Source organism: Simochromis diagramma, unplaced genomic scaffold (genome assembly GCF_900408965.1).
Source record: "Simochromis diagramma unplaced genomic scaffold, fSimDia1.1 OVJJ01000565.1, whole genome shotgun sequence".
In the NCBI taxonomy this organism is placed as follows: Eukaryota; Metazoa; Chordata; class Actinopteri; order Cichliformes; family Cichlidae; genus Simochromis; species Simochromis diagramma.
This window is the reverse complement of record NW_024387304.1, coordinates 1,159,541-1,183,589: the sequence shown is the minus strand read 5'-3', so window position 1 is coordinate 1,183,589 and position 24,049 is coordinate 1,159,541. Positions and strand designations below refer to the sequence as shown.

Genomic DNA, 24,049 nt, shown 5'->3' with positions numbered 1-24,049 from the left:
GAGACTCTCTGTCATTTGTCAACTCTCCATGTGGTCTCCTTGACAACCCATCTGCATCCTGGTTCTGCTTTCCAGCACGGTATTTGATGTCAAAGGAATAGGTGGATAGAGCAGCTAGCCAACGGTAACTGGTGGTGTCTAGCTTAGCAGTGGTAAGTATGTATCGAAGCGGATTGTTGTCTGTTATCACTGTAAAAGTGTTTCCATACAGGTAGTGATGGAACTTTTCAGTGATAGCTCACTTTGAGGCTAAGAATTCCAGCTTATGGGCTGGATATCTGGCCTCACTACATGACAATCCCCTGCTCGCATAAGCAATGACGCGACTCTGTCCATCTTGCTCCTGATACAGTGCAGCACCAAGCCCGGTTGTGCTAGCGTCTGTATGGAGGATGTATGGCAACTTGGGGTTTGCAAATCCCAGGACTGGAGCAGTGCTCAAATGCAAGTTGACAAACTGGTGTCCATCTTTGTCCAAATGGTTCCTTTGGATTGAGATATTTGGAGTCAAGTTTAGTGAGTTTTGCCCCTTTTCTTACTGGTGGGTAGCCTGCAGTACGTTTTGTTAAGGGCTTCACAATCTTTGAATAATCTTTCACAAACCTCCGATAATATCCGGAGAATCCAAGGAACGACCTAAGTTCCTTTAAAGTTTGTGGTCTTGGCCAGGTCTTGAGTGTTTCAATCTTTTGGGGGTCTGTTTCAATGCCATTTTGAGAAACAATGTTTCCCAGATAGCGCACTGATGTTTGGAAAAAACGGCACTTCTCTGGTGACAACTTGAGGCCATTTTCTCACAAGCGATTCAGGACGTTAGCAAGCCGCATTTCATGCTCCTCTAAAGTTTTGGAAAAGACAATGATATCGTCTAGGAAAACAAGTACTTCTCGCAGGTTTATGTCACCCATGCACTTTTCCATTAAGCGCTGGAATGTGCTCGGCGCGTTGGTGATCCCCTGCGGCAGCCGATTCCACTCCCAAAAACCTAATGGACACACAAAAGTGGTTTTATGCTTGTCACTTTCATTCATTTCAATCTGGTAATATCCAGATTTTAGGTCCATTACTGAGAACCACTGTGCTCCACTGAGCGCGGAGAATGACTCTTCGAGATTGGGTAATGCATAAGCATCCTTGATTGTTTGCATGTTTAACTTCCTTCCGATTCGCGAATGATGCCAGCCTCCAAAAGCATTTGGAGATGACGTCTTATGGCCTCATAGTCTTGTGGGTGAAGAGGACGTGGTCGATGCTTAAATGGGGTTTCATCCTTGAGTTTGATGCAATGTTTTACTTTTGTTGCATGGCCAAAGTCAAGGTCATGATGGGAAAAGACGTCAGAGTAGGTGTTCAGTTTCTGGGTTATTCTAGCTTTCCACTCTTCAGAAAGTGGAGAATCGCCAAAGTCAAACTTCAGATTTAGGCTTGTGTCACTATTCTGTTTGTTTGTGGAATCTGCAGGTTGTTGTTGACTTAAACAGCTAGCAGATTGAAGTTGACTATTTGGAATGTTTTGGATCGGAAGTATATCTTGTGGAACACTGAGTTCAGCAATGACACAGTTGGTTGGCAAGATGATATCATGGTTGGTTTCGTTTCTGAGTACAACTGGGATTTTGCATGGGGCATACAGTGGGGCAAAAAAGTATTTAGTCAGCCACCGATTGTGCAAGTTCCCCCACTTAAAATGATGACAGAGGTCAGTAATTTGCACCAGAGGTACACTTCAACTGTGAGAGACAGAATGTGAAAAAAAAATCCATGAATCCACATGGTAGGATTTGTAAAGAATTTATTCGTAAATCAGGGTGGAAAATAAGTATTTGGTCACCTCAAACAAGGAAAATCTCTGGCTCTCACAGACCTGTAACGTCTTCTGTAAGAAGCTTTTCTGTCCCCCACTCGTTACCTGTATGAATGGCACCTGTTTGAACTCATCATCTGTATAAAAGACACCTGTCCACAGCCTCAAACAGTCAGACTCCAAACTCCGCCATGGCCAAGACCAAAGAGCTTTCGAAGGACACCAGGAAAAGTATTGTAGACCTGCACCAGACTGGGAAGAGTGAATCTACAATAGGCAAGCAGCTTGGTGTGAAAAAATCAACTGTGGGAGCAATCATCAGAAAATGGAAGACATACAAGACCACTGATAATCTCCCTCCATCTGGGGATCCACGCAAGATCTCATCCCGTGGGGTCAAAATGATCATGAGAACGGTGAGCAAAGATCCCAGAACCACACGGGGGGACCTGGTGAATGACCTGCAGAGAGCTGGGACCAAAGTAACAAAGGTCACCATCAGTAACACACTACAACGGCAGGGAATCAAATCCCGCAGTGCCAGACGTGTTCCGCTGCTGAAGCCAGTGCATGTCCAGGCCCGTCTGAAGTTTGCCAGAGAGCACATGGATGATACAGCAGAGGATTGGGAGAATGTCATGTGGTCAGATGAAACCAAAGTAGAACTTTTTGGTATAAACTCAACTCGTCGTGTTTGGAGGAAGAAGAATACTGAGTTGCATCCCAAGAACACCATACCTACTGTGAAGCATGGGGGTGGAAACATCATGCTATGGGGCTGTTTTTCTGCCAAGGGGACAGGACGACTGATCCGTGTTAAGGACAGAATGAATGGGGCCATGTATCGTGAGATTTTGAGCCAAAACCTCCTTCCATCAGTGAGAACTTTGAAGATGAAACGAGGCTGGGTCTTCCAACATGACAATGATCCAAAACACACCGCCCGGGCAACAAAGGAGTGGCTCTGTAAGAAGCATTTGAAAGTCCTGGAGTGGCCTAGCCAGTCTCCAGACCTCAACCCCATAGAAAATCTGTGGCGGGAGTTGAAAGTCTGTGTTGCTCGGCGACAGCCCCAAAACATCACTGCTCTCGAGAAGATCTGCATGGAGGAATGGGCCAAAATACCAGCTACTGTGTGTGCAAACCTGGTAAAGACCTATAGTAAACGTTTGACCTCTGTTATTGCCAACAAAGGTTATGTTACAAAGTATTGAGTTGTATTTTTGTTATTGACCAAATACTTATTTTCCACCCCAATTTACGAATAAATTCTTTACAAATCCTACCATGTGGATTCATGGATTTTTTTTTCACATTCTGTCTCTCACAGTTGAAGTGTACCTCTGGTGCAAATTACTGACCTCTGTCATCATTTTAGGTGGGGGAACTTGCACAATCGGTGGTTGACTAAATACTTTTTTGCCCCACTGTAAGATGGAACGGTAATGAGACAACTGTCAATGAATATTCCACCTGGAAGAGATGAACTCGTAGGTGGCTCAAGTAATGCCCACTTTTCAGTGTAAACATCACTGACACTTGCAAAACCTTGCAGGACAACTTTCTGACCAGCAGGGATGACATTTGAGTCACTACCACGTAGTTTGACTAGGCCAATTTGTCCTTCTGAGTTTTGTCTGTGCCTGATCTGCAGGGTTTTCAGAACTTGATGGTAGCCAGAGTAAGGATTGGCCATGAAATGAGATTCACTGAGAAACTGCTCATATAGTGGGTCAAGAGTGTTTGTACCAATCAATACTGGTATGTCACTGTTAGAGCGAACATCTGGTACAATCAGGGCGAGAGTCTCAATCTCTGGTTGAGAGGAAATGAACTCTTCAGAAAACTGCACAGTTAAATGTACTTAACCTGCATATGGTACTGTCTGACCATTAGCTCCTTCTATCTCCAATATGTCACTGATTGAATGTATAGTTTGGTCTGATAGGTGCTGGTTATAGAATGACTGGGACACGGTAGTCACTTGTGACCCAGTGTCAAGCAAAGAATTACATTCAACCCCATTAACCTTAATGTTGGCTGTGCTCTTACTTCCAACCAGCCCTTTTGGCGGTTTCCTTGTCTGTGCAAGCTGGTGTTGCTTCAGTGACAATTTCGATTGGTTATTGTGGTGAGAAGTGGGACTTCTACATTCATCTGTTCCCATTTGTCCCTCAACAGGAACACTTCTTAGTTTAAAGAAGAGTTGTCACCTGTCAAGTTGTCTTTATCTGTCTGTCTTTTAATTATTTTCTCTTGGTACTGACTAGTGTGGGATTTGGGGGGTCATTGCAGTTGTTAGCAATATGTCCATCCTCACCACATCGAAAACAATACCAAGGTTTTGGTCTTTTGGCAGGGACAGGCTTAACTAGTGGGTGCTTTTCAGAAGCTGCTCCCTCTTTTGGTTTGTTTCTTTTTTCTTTGTTGCCTTATCATCATTTAGCCTGGAGAAATAGTTTGCTGCTTTATAAGAAAGCCCTCCGCAAAGAACATCTTACTATTCATCACTGATTGAAGAAAATAAGAACAACCTCAGGTTTCTCTTCAGCACTGTAGCCAGGCTGACAAAAAGTCAGAGCTCTTTTGAGCCAACCATCCCTTTAACGTTAACTAGTAATGACTTCATGAACTTCTTCACAAATAAAATTTTTACCATTAGAGAAAAAATTACCAATAATCATCCCACACATGTAATATTATCTACAGCTACATTCAGTACCATTGATGTTCACAAATTTAACAATCCAATCAGGGAGCAGATGGATTTGGCAGTTGGAGAGGTGCTTTATGGAGCTTTACGGAGTAGACGTCAGCCAATCAGAAAGCACGCTGTCCTCTGTCCACCATGCTGGATTCACCACTACAGGGCATAGAGAACCATGAGTTCTCATACACAGAGTTTCAGGGACCACAGAGTTCCTTCAAAGCTTTGTTTAGTATATTGGCACTGTGATTAATGGGGAAATCAATGTAGACACAGAAATTCCTGATTCCTCATTAGGAGCAGCAGCAGAAAACAGAGTGAACAACCATTTTAGCTAATGGTAACACTGCTAGCTAACTAGCTATCCAGCATAAAGACACTGATAAGCATGCTGCTCTGACAGGAGCATTTGACAGACATTCAGTCCATATCCTAGCAGTGTCTTCTCCCTCAGTTTCTCCCACTGTTGGCAGTAAAAGAGGACTGTTAGTTTACCTCTTAGTCCAGCACTGTCACTCATGGATGTCTAAATCTTCCGTAGTACTTTCATGCTGATTTACACGTTTATTATGCTAAAAAGAAACTATACCAAGATGGTGTTATGCTGCAAATGCATGCTTGATTGCTAATGGGTAATTGCATGAAACATTTGACATATTCAACATCTATAAGCATCAATCTATAAATGCTCCCCTACTCCCACACTTCTTAATAATATCACTCCAGATCAATCCCAGATGTTAAAGTTACGGCTTACAAATAAAGAAGCACTAGTTTTATTATGCTTTTCTGTTTATTATGTCAATTTTTCTGTTCTCATTTGTTCTTTGTTATTAATGGTTAATGTCTCATGTGACCTAGTTAGTTTAAAGCAACACTGGATTTTGTTACTACAAGACACATATGGTGCACTTCTACATATTTATTTCTACTTTCCATTAACAGTTTAAAGAAAGATTTTCCACAACTTTAAGCACATTTCATAGAAACACTTTGTTTGCACAAGACAGGTTGCTTTCTTGGTCTTTTTCTATCCTGTCAGTGGAAGTCCAACTATCTTCCACCATCCACCATCCCTGGACCTGTTGAAGTGAAAAACAAACAAGTAATTTATAGATTTACATTTACATCATTGTGTTGACTGCATAAGATGCATGATAACAGTCACAGTTTCTAATTGTGATCAATTTTGTGTAATCTTCACTGCACTAGCCATGGTTCTCCCTGTTCCTCAGACTCGAGGTTAGACTTGTAGTCAAGACCGCCTAATCCGAGACCAAGACAAGACCAAGACCAGAGGGTATCGAGACCAAGACAAGACCAAGACCGAGACCGAGTCGAGACGAGACCAAGACCAAGACCAAGACCGAGACAAAAAAAGTCTTTAAACTGCAGCCAGATGCTATTCTATATACATATTCAGGACACCTTAAACTAGTTTTTTAATTAAGCAGCAAGGCAGAACAAAGTCGGGCCTGTATCAAGACACAGGGACTAAACCCCAATTCAACCAGACCCAAAACTGATCTGGAATTAAAACAGGACTACAACAGTAACCAAGACAGAACCAGAATCAGAACTAGATGATAGTAGCACTAAAAATCATCATAGACCTGCACTACACTTATTTTTTAATTCTACCAAAGTCCACTATTTAGATTGAGAAAAGTTTATATAATTATTTAGCCTCGTTGTGCAAACAAGCCTGCATAACTTAATAAATATAGAATTTGAAAAGTAACAAATGGTATCTAAAAAGAAACACTAGGTACTAGATACATGTTCTGATGAGTTTTGGCAAACAACCATTTGACTAACATGTGTGTCTCACCTGCTCTTGTTCATCTCTGTTCTGTCGTCATTCTCTCTCTCCCTCTCTGCTCCTCTCTCTCCCTCTTTGTGCTGACAATCAAGCCAAACACCAACATCATCAAATATACAGTTGAAACCAGATATTTATGTACTCTTCAGATAAAAACACAAACACTTTTTTAATTGTAACATCAAATCACATGGACTCTACTAACCTATCAGAAGCTTCTTTAGCTCAGAATGGAATCGTCTGGAGTTTCTTATTAATTAACAATAAACTTCGTGTATATGTACTCCTAAATTTGATGAAAGTGATTAAAATAGACAGCTCCCTCTTTTTATTCTGACATTTAACTAATTCAAAAGATATTTCAACATTTATTTATCTAAAACAAAAGTTTACTCTAAATTGATGTTTGACAGTAAAAAAAAAGTTTTTATGTTTTCTCCATAAAGTGTATGTAAATATCTGGTTTCAACTGTGAATATACTGCTGTGTATTGAAATTCCTCTTGTTTTGCATAGATATACTGAACAACATCCAAAGCATAATATATAAAATAACATCTACCTGAGTTTTTTCTTTGAAAGAAGCTCCTTATGTCCATTGTTGTGTTCATCAGTACACAACTGAAACCGATTTAGAGAGTTTGTTTAGCCGTGGAGGGTAACAACTGAAAATATGAAATGTAAGCTAAGACTAAAAAATCAGCATTGCTGTTTGGCTTTTTATTTATCCATTTGTTGATTCACTCGAAGAGCAAGTAATGCAACCAAGTGATCAGTTTGATATCAATCTTTTGTGATACACCGTCATATTTACATTATTAGTTCAGTACGAATGATTTGCTTTGGTACCTGGTCAAACTTAAGCTCTCCTCTGTCTGCAGCAAATTCGCAGGCAGCAGCTTCTCCCCCCTCGCTCACATGGGTGCTGTGCTCAGTCGCCTAGTGCCTGAGCTCGGATCATACCAAAATTAGGGGGAATTTACGACGGTGCGCTCTGTGCTTCGTGTGTTGTTTTTGGGCTTAAGCCCAGTAAGCCACCCCCCCACTCCGCTGATGGTTGACTCCAAATCTCCCGAACACTATGTCGATTTGAGAACGCAAGACCGAAACAGCGAGACCAAGACCGAGACCAAGACAAAAGTCAGTCGAGACCAAGACGAGACCAAGACCACGTAAAAGTGGTCTCGAGACCGGTCTCGAGTCCAAGACTGGTCTCGAGACATCCAACTCTACTCGAGGTTGCTCATTACCCATCTACTGACCCCGACTCACACTTTCATCATGTTTCATGACTAAGCACCTAAATGATTTCCCACTGTTGACTGCCCTCCAAAGCCCCACTCATCCTACACTCTCTTGCTTTCCTTCATTTATCTTCAGCAGCTTAGTTTTAAAAGAAAAATTAATGTAAATTTATCCCTTTGCTTTATTTGGGTTGACTTGCAGCCATACCATATACTGTATGAGTGACTTAGAGATACCTCTCACTCCATCTCAAATGTAAGGTTTGAGCCTCGTCTGCCTCAGGGACTCCAGGACATACTCCAGGAGATACTGGAAGGTAGCAGCGGCTATGAACAAACCAAATGGAAGTGTAACGAACAGGTACAAACCTTACAGACTGGAGAATGCTGTTATTTCCTTGGACAAGGGAATCTCCCAGTAGCCCTCGGTTAAATCCAGTGTCGTAAAAAAACTAGTAGTGTCTAACTGGTCCAGAAGCTCGTCGACCGAGGGCAAGGGATAAGCATTGAACTATGACACCTCGTTCACCATGCGATAGTCCAGACAGAACTGCATAGACCCATCTTTTTTCACTACCAGAACTATGGGGCTACAGCAAGTGCTGTGTGACTCTTCTATTACTCCCAGCTTCATCATTTCATTAAGGGTGCGTCAGGCACAAACTAACCACAGCCTTCAGTCTATGCATTTTTCCCCAGTATCTAATTTCCACCGGCATCAAGGGATATTTATAAATATCCCCATGCACACACTTCACCTCCACCCACTCTAACTCCAGCAATGCCCCCGGGCGAGCTGGAGGCAGGGTCTGCGTACAGCCCAAGATCCACCAGAACCTGGCATGTACCCTCTTGGCACCTTACTGGTATGCAGTACGTCTCTCCTGAACTGGGGGAGGGCATCAGAGGGCCAGCAATGCAGAACACCTGTCTCACCTCCGTTGGCGGGCAGTCCCGGCAGAGGTGTCTCAGTAACCACACCTCCAGTGCTCCTGCCCCGACGTCTGTGCCACTGGTGAGCTTGGCGTGGGGTCTATAGCAGCCGGGACCTGTGGAGAGAAATCAGAGGAAAAGGGGTTAGTGGACTGGAAAGACCTCAGTTCCACGGCTACGGGGAATGAGGAATGAGGGATTTCTGTGTCTATGTTGATTTCCTCATTAATCACAGAGCTAATGTACTAAACAAAGCTTTGAAGGAAACGTACCGTGACTCTCTGTGCGCTGTGGTGGTGAATCCAGCATAGCATCCAGAGTACAGCAGGGAATGAGACCCCTTGGTCTTCAGCAGAGGTGGGTAGTAACGAGTTACATTTACTCCGTTACATTTACTTGAGTAAGTTTTTGAAAAAAATGTACTTTTAAAGTACCTTTTTTGCACGATACTTTTTACTTTTTCTTGAGTACATTCAAAGTAGCGGACACACGGAAAGAAGAAACATTAAAAACATGGCAGAGCCAGTCGTCTACGCTAGAGCTGAAGAGGATGAACACCCTTGGCCTTACATACAAAGGATGTTTCGCTTAAAAGCACTACAAAAGAACAGCTATGTCTTCAGCGTCGGTGTCTTCAGTGAGAGCCAAAACAACAACTTTTCAGCGTGAAAAAACGCCGCTTGTGTAACCTGAGGAAACGGTAAGTTTTCTCTAAATGTCTTTTAGCTGTGGTTAGCTGGATGTCAGTCTTATGTTACAGCAGCTGTGTTGAGCTCGAGCTGCTAGTCATGTTTTCGGCGCTATGTTGTAGTGAGATAAGTTTGTGGGTGTTTTGTGCAGCTTCAGCTGTCCTTTTAACTGCTCGCTGGTTAGCTAGCGTGAGCTATAAGCTAACAGCTAGCCTGGTTAATGACGCTAGAGTTCCACGCACATGTAAACAGCTCGTCTCTACTGCTTTAACTGTTAAAACAGAAGGCAATACTGCGGCTGACAGGGTTTATTATGTGAAACAGCAGCTTGTTTAGTTTAAACAGTCTGCATTAAGCTGGGCAAACACTGTGCGATTTTTTTCAGTCGCGTTATTCAGCTCCTGCTCAAACTGTACAATTGAATCTCAGGGGTTAGAAGTTCATAGGTCACGATGCAGGGTCTCACACTATACGGCCTGATGCTCTGATGCGACCTGAGTGCTCAAACTGTGCATTCATAACATGAAGCTTATCATACAAAATCCCTCTCTCTGTCTTTCACTCACTCACACAGGCACACACACACCACCGTCAACTTTGCTAAATTACTAATGAAAGACATTGACCAGGCAGCTGCAATTGAGCAGCAATGTCCATCCAACTCTTTTCATGGTTGTTGTAGTCGTGATAATTTTGTGAGGTCACATTGAAAAGCCTTGGATACGGAAGCGTAGAGCTGCCACCCAGGCAAAAGAAAAATAGAAAAGTGAAAAGTATATTGTTCTAACAATATACCTTTCACGTTTAAACAATATAATATCACGTTATTACAATATACAGAATTATCACATTCATACAATATAAATATTATATAGGCTACATAGCAGCTCCAGTCACGGCTTCCATCACCGTCTTTCTCGTCTTTTCCCAGAGTAACAGCCTAACAGGAGGATCCATTGGCTAGCACTGTTTAGCCTTGCACGCATTCTTATTTTAAACTTAATCTGGAATTCATTGCAAACTGTTTGTGCGGGATATGAATGACAAGATTTTGTTTTTCTACAAGAGTTAGTAAAAAACATCTCCAGTGTGATCAAATCTTCTTGCCAAACATCTGCAGCTTGGCAGTGTATACAGCACTATAATGACCAGAGCTAATTCTTTTGAAAACCATACATCTTTCCACAGGTCTCAACTTCATCAGACATCACCTAGACACAGATGAGGATGAGGCCAGCGCAAACAGCAGCCTAACCGACTAAGATGATGGATCCATGGGGTCAGGAAAGCCAGAAGCAGGGGAGCTGGAGAGGTACCTTTCATGTCCATTCACTGGAGGTGTGGCTCTATTGCATGGCTTTCCTCACATCAAGAAGCTGTTGATCAAAATCAATACAGCTCTTCCTGCATCAGGAGCCTGTGAAAGACTTCTTAGTCATGCAGGACTCCTGCCTAACCCTAACTCCTCCCTAACCCCCCTCCTGTTCACTGCCAAACGGTCACAGCTTCACAGCAAGAACCTTGAGAGCCAACTGCTGCTGAAGCTGAACCACCATTTCACTGACTGAAGAAACAATTTATGGTAAAGTGAGCCATACACATATGTACATCCACATAGTGGAAATTTGTATTTGTCTTTTATAATTCGTTTTACTCTGATTTCAGTGTTTATTTGTGAGTGTAGTTTTTATTTGAAATATTTTCATTCTGATGTTTGTATCGCATGTTTTTAGTGTTTTCATATTACATTGTGTTAATGTCTATACTTCAGGGTATTTTAGTATACAAAGAACATTTTATAGTTTTGTTAGAATGTCTATTCCTGTGGGATTTTAGCACAGATGTGTTGTGTGTGGTTTTTTTTTTTGTTTGTTTTTTTTAATTCCTGCTGTCCGCCTTGGGAATAAACTTTTCCTGATTATACCTGTTGCATCTCTGTGTGATTTGTTTCTGATTTGCTTAATCCCTCCTTGTATTTAAAATAACCTAGTATGACATTCTGACGCATCAGCTGTAGTCTGTTATGTCGAAGTTGCCTCATTCTAATGTTTTCTCTGAGGCTGCTGTAAATGCAAATATATTTACTGTGGGTTTTGCTTGAAAAAGCTTTACGTTGTGAAAAACTGAAATCTTGAAATTAGAATTGTTGTGCCTTATTTTGTTGATGTTTTTACATATATTCCTTTTGAAAATACTAAAATTTGTATATTTATTTATTTTACTTTGTCTGATAGCATTTATTTATAAAATAAATCGGACATTTCAAACAGTTACTTGCTACTTACTCAGTACTTGAGTAGCCTATTCACCAAGTACTTTTTTACACTTACTCGAGTAACTTTTTTGACGACTACTTTTCACTTTTACTTGAGTAATAATATTTTAAAGTAATGATACTCTTACTTGAGTACAATTTTTGGATACTCAACCCACCTCTGGTCTTCTGTTTTCTGATTGGCTGACCACCACTAAGTTTTTAATGACCTTTTAACTTTTACTGACTTTGGAGATTCTCCCATTTTCATACTATTAGACCTCAGTGCTGCCTTTGATACCGTAGATCAGGGGTCCCCAGTCCCAGTCCACGAGGGCCGGTGTCCCTGCAGGTTTTAGATGTGTCCTTTATCCATCACAGCTGATTTAAATGGATAAATTACCTTCTCAACATGTCTTGAAGTTCTCCAGAGGCCTGGTAATGTTGACCCAGGGTAAGATCCAAAACCTGCAGGGACACCGGCCCTTGTGGACTGGGATTGGGTACCCCGGCCATAGATCATAGGATTCTTATCTCTCGGCTTGAGCACTGTGTCAGAATCAAAGGGACTGCATTGGAGTGGTTTAAATCTTAACTGTCCAACCGAAGTTTTTCAGTTAGATTGGGGTATACATCATCCTCAAGAGCCTCACTTTCATGTGGGTTCCCCCAGGGGTCCATTCTTGGTCCAGTTCTCTTTTCTATTTACATGCTCCCTATGGATTCAATTTTTAAAAAACATGGCATCCCATTCCATTGTTATGCAGACGACTCACAGACTTACCTGCCACTGAAACGTAAATCTGTGAGTCCTCTGAAGGCGTTGCTAGATTGTTTGGATGATGTTAAGCCATGGATGGCTTTAAACTTCCTTCACCTAAAGGAACAGAAAGCAGAGGTGATTATGTTTGGTCCCTGTGACCACTGCGACTTTGGCCCTTTAGAAATGAATAAAAAACCCTTTGCGAGGAACCTAGGAGTGATTTTTGACTCTAACCTAACATTTGATAAACAGATTAATGCTGTAATCAAGTCCAGTTTCTTTCATCTTCAGCTACTTGCTAAAGTGAAGCCATTTCTCTGTTTTAGAGAACTTGAGAAAGCTATCCATGCCTTCAATTCATCTGGCCTCGACTATTGTAATACTCTTTACTCTGGTGTTAGTCTGTCATCAGTTAGCCGTCTACAGCGGGTCCAAAATGCTGCAGCACGGTTACTAACTGGCACATGCAAGCAAGACCACATATCCCCCATACTGGCATTATTACACTGGCTGCCAGCTAGTTTTAGAATTAATTTTAAGATTTTATTATTTGCTTTTAAGGCGTTGCATAGGTTAGCACCCTCATACCTTTCTGATCTTTTAAATTGGTACACTCCTGCAAGATCACTCAGGTCTGCGGATCAATTACACCTGGCTGTCCCGAGGTCCAGATTAAAGCACAGAGGAGATCGGGCCTTTGCTGTAACTGCTCCTAAACTGTGGAATGAACTGCCCCTTCACATCAGGACCTCCCAACATTTGGACACTTTTAAAACCTGTCTGAAAACTCACTTTTATTCCTTGGCTTTTAATATTATTTCTCACTCAAATCTTCTAATTTTATGATTCTTTTTCTTAACTCTTATCATATCTCTATCCCTATGTTTTTATTTCTTTTAATTATCTTTTAATTATCTCAATTGTCCAGCACTGTACAGCTTGGTCATTGGTTGTTGTTTTAAATGTGCTATATAAAAACATTTGACTTTGACAACAACAACAACACAACAAGCCACATTATTTGACAGACAGGATATCCTATCATATTCTAAGAGTGCACTATGGCAAAATGATAAAACAATGTCTCTGCGTAAAACATTTTCCAAATATAAAATCTTCCATAACTATTTGAAAAGGTAGAAAATTAATGATATAATTTCAGGTAAAATATCACTTTAATCACTCATTCTAATTACTGTTTAACTAAGCTCCTAATATCAGCTCAAGACCATATCAGTCCCAAAAAGCGCAGCTGATGTGAATTATGCATTCCAGGAGAGTCGAGGGAAATCTTCCCTGAAGAAACAAGAGCAAAGAGAGCTATAAGAATCTTTTTTTCGCCAAATTCCTTCCAAACTTTTAATATAAACTTGCAGAATATTTCTAACATATCTGAATGAGTGCTGTTCTGTCATCTATGCAGTTTGCTGCAGTAATAGTCAACATGTTAATTTGACTAAATGTCTCGTTGTTATGGATTTATTCTAAGCTCACCTGAAAGGAAATGTTTTGTTGGCCAATGCTTGTTTTTTTTTTTTGTGGACTGAGTGTGTGTGTGTGACAGAGGAAGAGAGACAGAGAATAATGCAAATGTTTGTTATATCATTTCCTGACACCGTGTTTCAGGCACAACTGTAAGAGAGATGAACTCAGAGAGCCCATGTTTGTTGAAACACAGTAACAATTCAAATGTTAAGCCATGTTCTATTTCATCACTTTGCTCTGTGGAATCTGATAATGTGTAATTTTTCTCTTCTTTTCCATGTATGTGTAAAATCATCTGCTGTAATGTACTACACTGTATGTGTTTGTCACATGCTTAACAAACTCTCTCACACACACAAACAAACATTTTGCAAACATCTTTCTGGTAGTTCAGCATCCACTGTAAGCTAATAATAATAATAATAATAATAATAATAATAATAATACAGATGTGGTAATAACATTTTTTTAATGATTTTCTACAGTTACAGTTAAGAATCTGGTAACATGATTTGTTGTACATATGCTTTCTGAATGTTTGTGAGGTGATAATTAAGAGTTTGCCTTGGGCCAGCCATGTTAATGAGCAACAGTAAATACATGAGAAAAATGTATGAAGCAAAAGAGTACGCCAATGTGAGCAACAAACACAACTTGTGCCAAATATTTATTTTATTTTATTTTATTTTCCAGAGTCCAGAAATTTACCACAAAGCTCTTTTTTAAAGTTTCATTAACCTCAGATACAGTGAGTAAATTTATATATGGCTTCTTTCAAAATGAACTAAAACATCTTCTTTAATATTATCATTGCTGCTGATGTTTTAGTCTGTATTTATTTTATTTATTTTTTTCATTTTATAATCGCAAATATATTTGAAGGTGATCTGGTGGATCCTGCCTGTAAAGCTACTGTTAAAAACACATAGTTTTACACGTCGTAGTGAAAGAATATTATTTTTAAGTTTGTGTGGAAGTTTTAGTGTGTACTGATTTGTTTCAGTACCACAAAAGTGATCAAAACTAAAACGGCTCCACCCTGGACTACTGCCTAATGCACAACAGGAATTTATTTCACGTCAGTTTATTACTTCAGATAAAAACTGCAATACACATGGACCACATATTTATAGTGGATTAATGCATGTATATTTCTTTCCCTGTGTAATAAAATGATTTTGTATTTGCTGTTAAATTATGATTGCATTATTAATAATATCAGCAAAAAACTGTGAACTCCATCACTGATTTCTGACCTTGACTTTAATAAACTGATATTTAGTGATGCTGCTCAATTTTCAGTTGTGTGAATTGTAAAACTGGATGAAAAGAAAGAAACAAATAAATGCAAGAAAAGAGCAAAAAACATTGCTTTTAGTAGCGCACATGAAATAAGCACCATTAACATTATGTGAATGGGAAATTTTAAAATGAGGATTACGTGAAAACACAAAAGACTTCTTCTATGATAGGACAGACTGTTAAAATTGTTGGTATATAAATAACACACACACACGCACACACGCATGTGCAAACATGCGCACGCGCACACACACACACACACACATGTGCACAAATGCGCGCACACGCACACACACACACACACACACGCACAGTATAAATAAGGCTGCCCAACCAGAACTAACAAAGGCCCACTACAGACAGTCCTGTCAACACAGCGAGGGAGAGATACTGTGGTGTGTGTGTGTGTGTGTGTGTTATACTCCATGTTTGTTTATGTGTATATGCTCCTGTATATGTGTGTAGATTTCTTGTTGTGTGACTGTGTGTGGCTCCCTTTGCACACTAAGGAATGGTAATTGTCTCCAGTGAGTATCTCTTCTGCTTGTCATAAGCTACGCTCATCTACACTCAGGATATTGGTGTGTGTATGTGTGTGTGTGTATGTGTGTGTGTGTGTGTGTGTGTGTGTGTGTGTGTGTGCGTGCATGCATTGGAGAGAGACAGAGGGTGAGTTAGAGCTACAATGTGTGTGTCATAAGATTCGCTCATTTACTCTCAAAATATTGGACTGTGAATATGTGTGTTTGTGTCACATTTACATACTATTTGTGTCTATTTGTGTGTGTGGGTGTGTGTGTATAAGGGAAAGGAGTGTGTGACAGTCAGGGAATGTGTATGTCAGAAGCTCATTGTGTGTGTGCTCTTTATGTCATGCTCATTTAGTCTCAGTAGCAGCAGAATGGGGAATTCCAATAATAATCATAAAACCTACTTTATTTTCTCTGTTTGAGGTGAGACGACCGTCTTCCCCCCTTGCTACCACTTTCCAGCCTGCTCAGCCAATCAACTCATACACACTCAGGTGCACACATAGACACATGCACAAATCCTCCTGTGTGCAGTTCTGCAGGCCCGGGCGATTGTCAGAGTTATTACATGGAGTGTTGTCTGCCTTGTTACAATTTCACTTTATGAGCTAAGAGCCTTGCACAGTCCCTCAATACTTAACATAGACAGCAGCTTAGACATTATTGTGTGTGTGTGTGCGCGCGCGCGTGTGTGTGTGTGTGTGTGTGTGTGTGTGTGTGTGTGTGTGTGTGTGTGTGTGTGTGTGTGTGTGTGTGTGTGCGCGCGTGCGCGCGTACGTGCATGTGTGTGTGTCTACGGCTGCTGTTTTCTTTTTAACAGCATATGGCCACTAGGTACTGCACTATTTAGCAAACCCAACAATTTAATAAACACAGCAGGTGAGCGTGTGTGTGTGCATGAGCGCACGCGCGTGCTCATGCATGTGTCGCTAAACCAAAACAAAAGAAATAAAACCAAAGAATAAAGGATGAATTGAGTGATTAACTCAAGGAGCCGTTACATGGGTTTTTATGTGACAGTCCATTAGATGAAGCAGGTTGAATTCATCACTCGTTGATTTCGATGTTAAATGCATGTGTCGCTGATAAGAAGGCCAGAAAAAGGGTAATTAATGTAACTGTAACAGATATTAAAGCTGTTTAAAGCATATATTTGGGTCAAAACTGGAGAATTAAATGTTGCATACCAGTATTTAGTATTGTAGCTCTGCTATATTTTAATATTCACCCAAGTTATTAAAATCCAGGGGTTCATGAATGAATGAATGACATGAGCAGGTGATGCCTGGACATGTAAAGTTGCTACTTCTACTAAGAAAAATTTAAATGATCAATATATAATTAATCTACAATGTGTTAATTGTAAAAATAACAGCATGTCATAAGCCAGTTTTGCATTATAAATAGAGACCTGTGGGCTGGAAAGGTTACGCCAGAATCCTTCCTGAAACTGCCTGAAAAAGAGGCGTAGTGTGAGCTGTGCTCTCAGCTGGGAAAGGTACAGGGTGAAAAAGTTTATCACGAAGAAAAAATGTGCCAATATTAAACTAATTAATAGAGCATCATTGTCAACAATTCTGGGGGCTTGTTTCCCAAAAGCATCTTAGGGCTAAGAAGATCATAAATTCCATCTTAAAAAGTGTTTCAAAGCACTGTAACCAAAGTCCCTCATCATAAGGTTTAAGTAAAGCTACCAGAAGAAACTCTGAAAACTCACCGACACTTATGTTATTGTTTTATTTTCTGTCTGCTTTCCTAATTGAAACATTTTTTAGGTTCTATTGTTATTTTTTTAAAAAAACTTCTATTGTTCTTTGCGTTGCACGACTCACTCCTGAAATAAGGCTGGCTCTTACTGGGCTTCCTCCCACCAGTGCAACTGGGGCAGGTGCTCAAAGTTAAAAAGGGGCACATAAAACTAGGCTGAATAACAACAACCCACATTCATCAAGAATCTAATACGGAATCGTATCACACTGTATCACTGTCATCAGGTGGGGACAATGCAAAGCAAACGTAGCCTATGGTTTACTGATGGGTACAGTGTTGCTGCTGCTCCTGCTGCTGATCGTGCTGGAGGGCAGGGCTGTGTTGATCTGAGACTGTAGACCTTAAAAAGTCCATAGGAGAGTTGGTAGCTGATTAAACAATAATAAAATGCAAAGATTGGTGACAGTGCTTGGAACCGTAAGGAAACAGATTAAAACACTGTAGGAAATAAACTGAAACTGGAATATTAGTACAGCAAGAAAAGGGTTGTTGTGGTAGTGTAAGAATGTAACAAAAAAAATATCTATACACATAAAACACACACACACACAGTGACATTTTATACCTTTTCCAGAATACTGTATATACTATGGCCACAAGACTGCATCATGGTACTGAGCCAGAATCCTTCCCCTGTTATTTATTCCTAGTGCCATAATAATAAAGTAATAAGAACAAAAGAATTAAGTAATAAATTTAAAACAACGTATTTATCCTGATTCAATTTGTATCTACTGCAAGACAAAAAGCTTATTAAATGTAGAGTTACAATAATTTTGCTGCTGTAAAATCAGCATTTTTGTCATATTTGAAAAATAAATCTAATATAATCTGTTTCTTAATGTATTTTCTTTAAAACACAGTGTGTCTGTGTGTTTTTTTAATGTTGTAATTATAATAACTCCATATTTATGTGGATATGCATGTTAGAAAGTTTTTAGTGAACTATAAGCCCTTTAGAAAGGCAGGGAAAGCTCTGCAACTTACTTTAAAACTAAATATGTTCCCTAAAACGGTAACAAAGCTACCAACCCATGACAGCTTTCCCCAGTTAGCTAGCAGCTAATGACCAGCACACATGTGCAGTTAATAAAACGACAGGTTATGTTTGTCGCACTGTTATGCACACACAGCACACTCATTTGTTTCAGTTCATCAGTTGACACTAGATAACTGGTTAATGTGTACATAATAAGCTAATACTGCTGTGTGCTATAGACTACAGTGTACGCTGGTTTTTGTTGTATCAGTCTGCATCTTCCAGTTAATTTGTGCGTTTCCCCTACACCTCCGCTCTTTGCAAGCTTGTTGCCGCCTCGTAACTATCAAGGGTGAGCATTAATTAATGGTTGTCATGTGACTGATGAAAGCCAGATCCTTTTATTTAGCAAAATTGTGATTAATATTTAAATGTTATTGTTCAGGGGCACAGACAGGACTTCAACGTGCACACACATTAAAAAAAAAACAAGCCTCAAGAAAAGGGCACTTGGGGCACCTATCACGGAAGGGACAGGTGCTCAAACCTGTGTACAGTCCAGACCTTTCTCTAGCTGAGAATATTCGGATATGATGAAGAAAAGAAACAACAAAAACACCCAGAAAAATCCAAGTGTTCTGCCACTGATCTTCTCACTCCCCAGATGCTTCTGATTAATCTATTTAATTTAAAAATGAATTTAAACATTTGATGTGTTTTCTATGTTTTATTATGACTAAAATACAGGTTCATGAAATTTGCAAATCATTGTTTTATTTCCATTTCATACTGTGTCCCAACTTTTTTGGAAACTGGGTTGTAATAAATAATTACAATTCTGTGATCTCACGTATATGTTTCTGTACAAATATAGGTTTTACTTTACACACTTTATATTTCAATGTTAAAACCTTTTTTCTATTGCTTAAGTAGATGTGTGCCTTTTTTCAATCCATTGCTCAGCTGTGGCCTTTTGGTGGAGTATGCATGTTCTCCCCATGTCTGCATGGGTCATCATGCGGATGGACAAAACTAATTACAGGCTACTGTTCAGTGCCATTTTCCATGCATTTGAGGCCATGTGGATTTACGTGGGCCTTAAAAATGGGCAAAATATTTTCTATGCATAATTTTTTGGGATTGTTTTAGAAATGCCAGCAAATATGTAAGCAAAATATGCAGATGTCATATGTACTTGTGTACATGTATTTAGAGCAAGTCGAGCCCAATACAGCAAAGGTGAAGAATTAGGGTAAGGTAGAATTACACACAAAAATACATTTCAGTCACGGCCAACGACCATTTAAAGCCCTGAGGGTGAAACTTATTTCCAGAAATTTCCTATAAAGTTTAAGAATGACTTTGACCATAAAAGCTTCCTTTGATTGATGTTGTGCCACACTCCTTGATGTGACAGCCTGCACTAAGCCCTGAAATGATACTGTCAATGTGAAACAAGTTCTAAAAGCTTCACTGACACTTACAGTGCCACTGCAGATCTATTCTTCCCGAAAGAGCACCCTTAAGAGAGTGAAATAAATACAAGCACTTAACAAAACTAGCAACTAAATCATTCAAAAGTGGGTGTACAACATTACCGATGGCACTAGCCCTTTACAGAACACAAGACTCCTCTGTGCCCTGGCAGGTGCTATTGCGGGTTTGACAGACGGCTGAATTAAATGTAGACTCCCTCGCCCTGCACCCAGAGGTGTTTTCTCAGGTCTGAAATCATGCAAAAATCATCACAATAATAAATGCACATTGAATGAACACGGTCAGGGAGTGAACCATTACCCTGAAGATGTAACGCAGTAACCACATCAAACCAGCAGCAAAGGAGTGGATCTGGATGTTCATTGTGGGAGTTTTTACATTCAGTCTCTATATGGGCTGTGTGCATCTCTGCCTATCTGTGTCAGTGCAAGCAATAACCTAATGAGTCTAATAGGGCTGTTATATTTTTAATAAACACAGCAGGCAGCTGGAGTCTGCTGAGGCTCATAGCTAAATGGATGGAGAGATTGTCAATGACTCACCGTGGTACACTTACTGCTGATTACAGACACGCAACACTTGCAGGGCATATGGACTGTGTGTCTGTATGTGTGTGAGTATGTGCGTGCATAGGAATACCTTTTTCTGCAAGGAAACTACTACGTGCACAGGTGCTTGCTTGTGTCTACTTATGAGTTATAGTTTTTCATTAGCACACAACATGTGTGAGTCTACACAGAGACACGTTTGCATCAATAACTTTAAAGCTAGTTGGAGCAGTTGGATGTGTTTGTGTGTGCATCCCATTACTTCCTCTCTTTGTTGGCTAAATGAAATCCCATCTTGGCAGTTTCTCCTTCTCAGCACCCATTTGCTCCCATGGTGCTACCCACACAATATTAAAAATCTCCCATGTTCCCAGCACGTTTACAAAGATAGCCAACTCACATGTCTCAAAACATGCCTTTTCTTTTCTGCGTGACGTCTTTATGTCTGTCAAACATTATCAGGTGCAGTCTCAGGTGTAAAATACAATCAAAGCATTAAAGTTTGGGAGCATTTTACTTTTTTTTTACTTCTATTGTTTTCCAGCAGAGCAGATTATGAAATCAACCCAGGGAGCCATAAAGCAGAGTAGATCTTCTCAATGATCAATAAGAGTTTTCATTCTTAATCAAGTTATATTAAATCGTCACACGGATTACGTTTAATAAATAACAGCTAGCATCTTAAAGTAAAATGAAACCAAACTAGTGTTTGGTTTCATTTTATGAGATGAAGGTGAAGTTCGTTATATTGGTGCTGGTTTTTAAAATAAATATTTTCAAATGTATTAGTAGTATTTTAAAACTATTTATAATTATAATTATGATTAAAAGAGATGTATTGTGAACAGTGCTTTTTATTTAAGAGTGTATTTAAATGAGAAAAGATCATGAACGGCAGGAGTTGAACCTGAACTATGAACTATTTCATGCACTTTCCTTTAAAACTGCGAAGACTCAAACTAAATCATTCACCAACATTTGATGAAATATTATGTTATAAAAATATTCACCTTCATTAATTAAATAGGATTGTTAAAGAGTACAGCATAAAATAAAATGACTGTAATAATACAGTGATAATAATGACACTGTAATACTAACTAAAAAGAAATATGCTCCTCAGTATCTATAACAGGACTACAAATGATACACATTTTGTATTTTTTCAGTACTTTATCAAAATGCATTCAGAGATAAATGTTGATTACATAGTGTACATGCCGGTATTTGGGCCTCTGACTCTACATCTTTAATGAGAGCATAATTTAAAAGAAACAAAACTAGAGGTGCTTAGTGTCAGAATTCATGTTTTATCATCTCACTGCTTCCTTTATTTAATTTACACTGCCATGAGAAGCACATCGTCCTCATCTGAATAGTAATATGCAGACTGGTTTTGAGTTTGTGTTATTAGGGAGAATTAAACTAGGCTCACCTTTCACTTGCTGAGTTTATATTTCATTCCACTGCAAATCACAAATGCAACCCCCCCAAAAACAAAAAAAAAACCTGCACTGTGTGCTCTGTGTTTGGAGGATGAGGTTCAGACATTTAACTTTTATTGTAGGAAGCCTATATATGAAGCATGAAAGCATCCCATTATCAGCAACAGGAAGAGTAACATGTTTTAGCATTAACACACATCCAGAGGTGACATTTCAATTTTCATGTTGACATTATTAATAAATATATCAGCTCCATTCTCTTGCATCATAAACTGGCTCATTGATGAAATAAGGGAAAGTTATCAGCATCAGATATCAAATCAGATTCTAATTTTACTTTAAGATAGAAACAGCTGAATATTTGTTGATAGGAAAGCTGTCAAGTGGGTTCAAAATACAACCACTGGGCAAGTGTTAGTTTCAAGAAAATTAAAAAGATGATATAGATAGAAGAAGAAATGAAATTCAGGTTTGAATATCTGCTCAAAAGCTTCATGGGACACATAATAGTTGTTTTATTGTTAAAGGCACAGACTGCTCGTGTGAAATGGGCATCAGCTCAAACTCTGAGTTCTGAGAAATGGATGTGATTTTTTTTTTTACTTTGATGAATTAATAACATATATTTTAAACTTTCTCTGGCATGTGCTGTGCATAACTGGCAACCTAAATTTTGAATAAAGAAATGAAACAAGGCCCCATGGACAAAGCTCAATGAAAGTACACTTAAAAACCCCAAACCAAAACATTTTAGCACTTCCCTAGAAGGGCCTACAAAGGACTTTATTTATTTATTTATTTATTAAAATCAAACACTTTTTAATATACTTTTTGTAAACTCCATCCTTTGACTGCTTTTTATTTAAGATGTGTTTTACCTGTGGAGGATGTTTACAGCTGGAACACAACCGAAATCTCTGAGTAGCCCAGTTTTCATCATCCCTTACTCTTCCTGCAGCTCCAGAAGTGTAACTGTTTTAAAATGTCCCTGTTTCTCTTTTTTTTCTTTTGAAAAATTAGTGTAAATATCTATTTGCCCGTTCAGCATGAATTTAATTATTTAACTCCTTTAAAAAAAGTCTTACATTTTTATGCCTCGGGTTCAAAGACTATAGAGCTAAGTGAGAATCTGATGAGAACTTCATTTCTACAGTTAAACAGTTGCAGAAAAGATTATGTTGATGGAAAATTTTCAAGCAAAAATACTACAGAATGAAACTGCCTGGAGCTGAGAATTGGATTTATTTGCTTGAACCTTTCCACATTGAAAAATAAATGGATGAAGAGTTAGGTCTTTGACATTAAATACAGCATCTTAATATAAATACATACTGAATATTTTTTTATGTACTCTCAGCTAATTTTCTCAAGTAAACCTATCCAATAAACATCTATTTGAAACGTACTCTGGTTAAATATAAATGGAAAGCAGAGGGAACAGCTGTTTCTGAACTGGGAATATTTCCCTATAATGACATGTGCACTGTTTCTGAGCAAAGAATCACAGCTAACAAAACACAACTAAAAACACCTCTTTTTTAAAATTAAATTTAATCTTTGTTTGATAATGCTCACAGTTATTGAAGTTGTGCTATATTTTGCAGACAGATTAGCAGTGATACCATGAGTGTTAATTAATGGTGATTCTTGATGGTTTCCTTCAAAACAAAAATGAGTCTTCTTGAATGGCTGCAAGTGTAATAGATCATTTTAAAAAGTAAGTAGTTACATCATTAGTTTACTACCAAAGAAGTTGAACTACAGACTTACAATATATGATTTCAGTCAATGTAAAATAGAAATTCACTTAATTCAATTTAAAAATAAGCATTTTAAAGTATTAATCTTAAGTAAATCACAGAAGTATTATTAGAAAGGGAATATCTCTGAATAAAAGACTCCTGAAGTTTTTTGTGGTGATTTTTTAAAATAATTCAGCACTCTTCAGAATCAAAATTACAATTTGCTTTAAAATTAATTAAAAGTAATATTAGCAATAATCCCACTTAAAGTATATATATATATATAGCAACTTTAACAGAAAAAACAAACAAACAAACAAACGTTTTTATAGAATCTACAAATGTCTAAAGTTGGATTTTAGGAACAACCAGTCCAGTCCTGGAAGCTGCACTGTGGCTTTGGTGCTGTAGCAGTTAAGTGATTTAAATGTCTAGTCTATTCTCCACACACCAAAAAAAAAAAAAAAAAAAAGCAGGCAGGAAGTCTCTCAGCTTTGTCAATGTTCTGCTCTCACATCATGTCATTCAATAACAAC

At 39.0% G+C, this 24,049-nt stretch overlaps 1 long non-coding RNA gene across 1 annotated transcript; it reads left to right on the top strand.

Annotated features, from left to right (window-relative positions):
- Positions 1-11,488: 11,488 nt before the first annotated feature.
- Positions 11,489-12,191, top strand: LOC120716712. The gene is made up of 2 exons (XR_005692022.1): positions 11,489-11,754; positions 11,971-12,191. It is a non-coding gene; the product is annotated as an uncharacterized LOC120716712 (long non-coding RNA).
- The last annotated feature ends 11,858 nt before the right edge of the window (positions 12,192-24,049 follow it).